Source organism: Tenebrio molitor, chromosome 6 (genome assembly GCF_963966145.1).
Source record: "Tenebrio molitor chromosome 6, icTenMoli1.1, whole genome shotgun sequence".
NCBI lineage: Eukaryota > Metazoa > Arthropoda > Insecta > Coleoptera > Tenebrionidae > Tenebrio > Tenebrio molitor.
In genome coordinates this window covers 18,461,833-18,468,896 of record NC_091051.1, presented here as the reverse complement: position 1 = coordinate 18,468,896, position 7,064 = coordinate 18,461,833, and the positions used below count along the sequence as shown (strand labels likewise).

Below are 7,064 nucleotides of genomic sequence, written 5' to 3'. Positions count from 1 at the left end.
CACTAGACCAATAGCGACAGTTGTGTCTGATTAGTGATTACAAACCCCTTTAGACAAAACGTGGCTTCATCAGAAAATAAAATGTGCTTTAGATCATTTGGATTATTATTATCAGGCATGAAATTTGTGGACCTTTAAAACGCTCGTTTCACTCGCGTTTTAAACTGGCCCACTCATGTCAAAAAAGGGCCAATTTATACACAAACTCGTTAAATAAACTACTATTACAAAAATCAACCTTTGATGGTAAATTTAAAATTATTGATCACGCCTTAATTGCGCTGTAAATTTTTAATAAGGATTATGTTGGTTTAACCTTGTTGTAGAATTAAACTGATAGGCAATAATTCTAAAGACACGTAGTGTACCTTCAGTATCGTGTTAGCCTTCTTTGAGTCATTGCAGTGTTCGAAATGTATAATTATTTCCCAAATATTAGACAGAGAGAAGGTAAATTTAAATTAATTAAATCGTGTATCACTGATTAAAAATAATATAAATCAATATTTTCATCGAATGACAAAAGTTTTTTTTCTATAACAGTTCATGTTTTTCTCACTGCCTCATTCTCGTTAATTGTTTGATTAAATTAAAATTGTATTTCAGTGTAAGTACCAATAATCGCAGAAAATTAACTTTTTCCGAAATCAGTAAAGAATCGGCACTAAAGTAGTTCATTATACTACAATTTTGTGTATTGTGGGTTGCGAATATTAATAACAATGAATACAATGTGTTTTTGTTCGACGAGCCCCTTAAAGACTCCAAATCGCCAAAATCTTTAAAATTTTAAAATTAGCTTGACGTTTCGTTTTGACAAGTTGTGACATTTATCAAAATCCATTCACGCAGGAGAAAATTCTCAAATTTTGATAGTGCCCAACAAAAATGCGCTTCGTAGAACGTCTGCCTCCTTATTAGCAGACACAAGTTCAGATGTGCTGACTTTGAAACAGCATGGAGGTTGGAAAAGTTCGAGTGTCGCGGAGGGTTACGTTGAAACTATTTATTACTATAGGTTTTTGCATTAATGATAATAATAACCTAACCTCCACAAATCGTTCTGCACAAATTTTGCCCGAATTTGCGATTTCGGAAAAAATGTACTATGCACCTCGGCACTAAAGTCATTTTTCATTACTCATGTGTCATGTCATGTCATTCATAATGAAAAATAAGGCTTTAGTGCCTTGATACATAGATTATATTAAGTACCTATTATTTTCAAAATAGTTATTGGTTATTGACTATCTTGGCTTTAGAAAAAACAAGCTATAAAATAATTTTATAAAAAATACTGAACAAATTTGATTTAAATTTAATATGATAAATTGATAAATGTGATATAGTTTTAATACTATCCCACCTCCACCCGGCGGCACGGCAATTTTGCCGGAGTACATACACTATTACGGATATTACTATCAAGTAATAGTGCAGTGCTTATCAACATAATTACCGGCGTCTCGCCTCCGCATTTTGACTTTGTTGTGTATTATGTTCTGTGTCAATGTTAAGGAACTTCCTCACGATGTGACATGAGTATAATAATATACCTTTTTGAATTTCAACTACCAATGTGTTATCTAAATCCAGAATTTTTAAATTTTTAAAAAGAGATTGCGGTACTATTCCCGTTGCTGAAATTACAAGTGGTAAAATCGAAATTTTTTCTAAACACCAAAGATTTCTCATAGCAACGGAGAGCTCTAAATATTTATTAATTTTTGTGTTATATGTCTGTGTTATATTATGTGAATTTGGAACAGCTATATCTAAAAGATATGCTTGCTTTTGTTGTTTATTTAAAATTATAATGTCTGGTTTGTTATGCTTAATATGAATGTCAGTTAAAATTGTTCTATCAAAATATAACTTGTAACTGTCATTTTCCAAACAACTTTCTGGTGTATAACTATAATGTTGTTGGGTAATCTTTAATAAATTGAATTTAACAGCTAAATTCATGTGTATAATTTTAGCGAATATATCGTGACGTTTTTTATATTCGCTTTGAGCCAAAACGGTGCAAGAAGAAATGATGTGTTCAATTGTTTCCCCTTCAGTTCCGCAAATCCTACATTTATCAATTATCGATTGTATACCGCATATGTGTTTTTTATAATTTCTTGTATTTATAACACGATCTTGTATTGCAAATATAAAACCCTCCGTCTCAGGGTGAATATTTGATTTCTTAAGCCATGCATGAGAGGCCTGAATATTAACTTCTGGTTGTTCCAGTTCTTTAAAGTATCTCCCATGTAAAGACTTCTGTTTTATATTTGCTATAGTGTCAGGTATATTTGGCTTAACAATATCTGAAATTATATTATCACTTAAATTTAAAGGTGTGTAGCCTTTATCGGCTGAAACCAAAGCATTAAAAAAGGTGTTATCACGAGCTCTATTGAGGAAATAATTTTTTAGTGAAGCAATTTGATTTTTTAGCAGTACTTCTAGATTTGAAAAACCCCTACCACCGTTTTCGCGTGGTAAATTAAATCTTTCAATAGCAGATTTAGGATGGTGTTTACTAAATTTGGTAAAAAGAACTCTAGTTTTAATGTTTATGTTCTGTAAATTAGTTTTGGACCATTTTATAACACCGAAAGAGTAGGTCAGTAATGGAACAGCATATGTATTAACTGCTTTAATTAAATTATTACCGTTTAATTTTGATTTTAAAATAGATTTAATTCTTAAATAAAATTGCTTTTCTAAATTTTCTTTTATAATTGAATGTTGAATATGATTTGATTGATTAATACCTAAATATTTATAAAATTCTCCTTTATTTAAATTTTTAATGATTTCAAAATGTTGTTACACAGTCTTGGACTGGTTTACAAATCTATGAGGGGCGTGATGACCAACTCAATAGACCGGGACCAATGGCTTAACGTGACTTCCGAATCACGAGATAATCTTATTTTACTTTTAAATCTATTTGTTTTTTGAAATAGTCATATCCAATTTATTAGATTTGTTTTATCTATTTATTCTTACCTTTTCTAATTTATTTTAAACTAAAACTGCAACATAAAGTTAATAGTCCGAGATCAAAGTTTTACCCTACGTTATTTCATTAAATTTCCAATATTATTGCTTAGCAACTTAGTTAAATGGAGACTCTGGCTACTTACTGACGTTGCGTCCGGCAATGGCGAGAGGTCAAAGTGAGAAAAAAAAATTAAGTCACGTCATAGCATAAAAATTGATTTTTGATACTTAAATACTCTTAAGCTAGTGTGACACGGTACTAAATTTCACAGAAAATTTAGTAGTAAATTTTTGAGAAAATTTAGAACACCGTGTCATACACAAAATAACTAAATAAATTTAGTAGTAAATTTTTGCAGAAATTTACCACTGCGTGTTCTAAATCCAGATAAAAATAAGCAAAAATTTGCGCAGAAGCCACAAATTGAAACAGTTGAGCCAGAACGCATGCGCTGCCTTTGAAACTTTGGATTTGTTCGATTCTATTGGGTCTTTCGCATTGTGTACCTAGTCATAACGATTAGCTGATGCCTGTACCAATTTGTAGCTTCTGCGCAGATTTTCTGACATTTTTACTCAAAATTTTAGAACACGTTGCACACAGACTATTTGCCATTTTCTGATAAATTTACTACTAAATTTTCTCAAAAATTTACTGGTACATTTTCTGTGAAATTTAGTACCGTGTCACACTACGAGTATATAGCCTAAGTTAACAATATTTCGAAATTTAAAATATTGGTGGAAAACAATAGCTCTGCTTCCATAAGAAATGTAATTAGATTTTAACTCAAAGTATAACCTACTTTAAAGAAAAAAAATCTTTTTTGCATATCGTAATGAAAGTGGCACTTTTTCGCACGCAAAATCGTAGTGAAAGTAGCACTTTTTTACACGAAAAATCGTAGTGAAAGTAGTACTTTTTTACATCATTTTATTCCATCTCCTTGGAGATGATTGTCAAAGCATACCTATTTTTTTTTTTGTAATTTTTCGTAAATCCTTTTAGACCAAATTTCTTAACTTACATCGATATGCAAAAAAATAGTGTGTACAACACGTTATGAAAGTCTCTTTTTCACTTATTTGCTTGATGACCTCGTGCTACGTCCTCTTTAATCAATCTGCAAATTCGTGAAAAAAAGTATGACTTTCATAACTAGTTGTACAAATAATAACTATTATTTAATTAAAATCTTCCTATTCTTTTTAGATGATTGTCTTCGTTTCCTTTATACCATAACCATAGAGCTTTTTTGTCATCGAATATGTAGATATATGAGGATATTACTGTTAATTTTACAAATCATTTTAATTACCTCTAACACTTATTATTTTATGAAAGAGTTTAATATTACCTTTTTCAATCAATATATTTCAGGATACGTAGGACATTTAGGGGTAAGCAATAATTCACTACATCTAACAATAAAAGCTAACTAGGTTTTCTAGTTTACCATTTTTAATGGAACATTATTGTGGAAAGAACCTGCACTTTTAAACTTTAGCAAAGAAGCTCTGCAGTATTGTTGGGCAATAGACAGTACTCGAAAAGAAACTGAGAGAAGAATAATAAAAGAAGCTACACTGATAACAATTATTGTTAAAGCACATTTGATTTTGATGGTTACAACATCACTAGTTGTTTTTCCTGTTGGCAAAGAGAGAGAATTTCAATTTGCTCTTTATTCTTTTCGTGAATATTTTAGCAGCATCAGATATCTTTTGGAAGCAATATTTTATGGATTTTTTCCCTTAATCGGTTTTGTTGTCACATTTGTAGTATATAGCGTTTTATACTTAGTATATAATGAAAGATTCCAAATGTACATGTTGTTGGACTGCATTAACTACTTGAGTGCTGATTATGAAAATGTAGACGACACAAAATTATTAGAGTCTACCGAGTATCAGAAAGTTATCAAAAAAAGACTGCATTTCTTAGTGGTTCGACACAATGAACTAACTAGGTTGGTGAGGAGATTTATTTAAAATTGACCTAACACGTTATTATTTATGACAGATTGGGAACCACAGTTTGCGATTTGGCAGCACAGCTCCTACCTCCAATTGCGATTGCTGGGATTTTGTTGTGTCTTAGCGCGATGAGTTTCGCCTACCTTGTAAGATTCCTTAATAATACATTTTTATTTTTCATTTGCTACATAAAAGTGTACGATAAGTAACAAGGTTCAAGACGCTGCATGTGACTAATCAGTTCTTCCACAATTGTGTCTTATGGTGGGATATACCTACTTCTACGTTCAGTTGAGGGCTTGATCAGTAGGAAACTTTCAGGAAAAAAGACTTGTACTTTGTACTTCTCCCGCATATCCTTATATCTTTCATGGATCTCCCTGTATTTCCTCGTTCTCGCATTCCAGGTCTCTCAGTAACTCCTCTGGGAAACAAAAATTCTCCCCCCTGACCAGTCCCTCGTATTTAGTCATTTTAGAACTTTTTTCCCACATTGCTACATGTTACTTTTAATTATGTATTTAGGGTGATTTCTTTGGTTACTGGTGCTACTTTCAAAACTTCGTCTGGTGCTTTACTACAGTGACGACAGGAGTTTTGATTATAAAATGTGGTCAGGACTATGAAGATGCGGTTAGTTTAAAGAAATAAATTTTTTGTTTTAGTAAAGTTTATACATTTCAGAGTGAAACGATTTTTCCAGCTATTTATGAAACCCGATGGATCACTTTCAATAAGAGCAATAGACAAACTATATTGATGATTTTGATGAACTCTCAAGAACCACTGAAGATGAAATTTACAGACAACGTAGCGTGCAATTATGAATTGGGAGTGGCGGTGATTATAGTTAAACACTGTTGTAAGAATGTGATATGACGATATACTCTTTTAGTTAACAAGGAATTTGTACTCGTTTGCCGCTGTAATGGCTAGGTTGGGTGACTTTCAGTCACTTCAGTGAATTAAATAATTTTTCAGAAAATGTTATTTTAATCGAAGGTAAAATAACAAGACCTAATTTTTTTATCGGATAAATTTTTCAATTTTACGAAAACTTTTTGTTTTCACTCAAAGGTTAAACTCTCGAGCTAAAGCTCTCGGGTCTAACCAGAATAAAAATGCCCAAATTCAACTCGTAAAATTGTCTAAAGCAGAAATGTTTAAGTGAAAATTATCACATATAAAAAATCAGGTGGTGTTATTTTTGGCAAGATTAATTCCAGAATATAAACTTTAACGTTAATTATTTATTATAATACTTACAGTTATTAAAAACACAATTATTAAAAACAATTTGAAAATCTGATAGGAGTAGCATGCAATTTTAATCACTTTTGACAGATGACAGAGTAGCAGAACGTTTTAACCGTGATAAAAATTTTTGATTGGATGAAAGCAAGCGCTCTGATTGGCTGAACACGCACGTTTGATGTACACTTGATTTCAAAAAAAATAGCGTACAAGTGCTGAGAGCGATTTTTGTAATATTTTTCTAGTATAAATAGCCCGCTATAAACTGTTTCTAGGCAACATGAATTTCATACGCTATCTTCCTAGTAGTATAGTGATGATTCGGGTTTTTGTCACTTTAATGTAACCATGGAATGAAAGCTAACATTACATGGGGAAATATTAGGTGTACGCTATTTTTTTGAAATCAAGTGTATGTAGGAATTAATCACATAAAAATTGTCATATTCAAATTTAACCAATAATACAGTCCACAACTCATCGAAATAAAAAAACCCTGCGTTTTTCATTTAAAAAGAACCAAACAAGAGACTAGGGATTAAACTGGGACTACTAATTGTGAAAAACACCGATATATTGATGTTACTGTTGATTCAAAAATTGGATTTCTCGTTTTCATGTAAGTGCTTGTTCACAATAGACATAAGCTTGACATAAGGCATAAGAAATTCATGATACATGCAGTGTATATACTATTAATTTTTACGTAACTTATGAGAAGTGACCTCAGTATCATATTCATATTCGAGTTATATGGACACATAATAGTATATTAAAGAACGAGTTTTATAAGGGTTGATTTGGCGCACGAGTCCCAAGTGTAGAAAACG

At 31.5% G+C, this 7,064-nt stretch overlaps 1 long non-coding RNA gene across 2 annotated transcripts; it reads left to right on the top strand.

The window, feature by feature from the left end:
- Window positions 1-364: 364 nt before the first annotated feature.
- On the top strand, window positions 365-6,809 carry LOC138133517 (uncharacterized). 2 transcript variants are annotated; one of them, XR_011160391.1, is made up of 7 exons: window positions 365-450; window positions 4,217-4,404; window positions 4,456-4,973; window positions 5,027-5,126; window positions 5,506-5,613; window positions 5,665-5,820; window positions 5,876-6,809. It is a non-coding gene; the product is annotated as an uncharacterized lncRNA (long non-coding RNA). The 2 variants fall into 2 exon arrangements; XR_011160390.1 differs by having other exon boundaries at window positions 5,027-5,613.
- The last annotated feature ends 255 nt before the right edge of the window (window positions 6,810-7,064 follow it).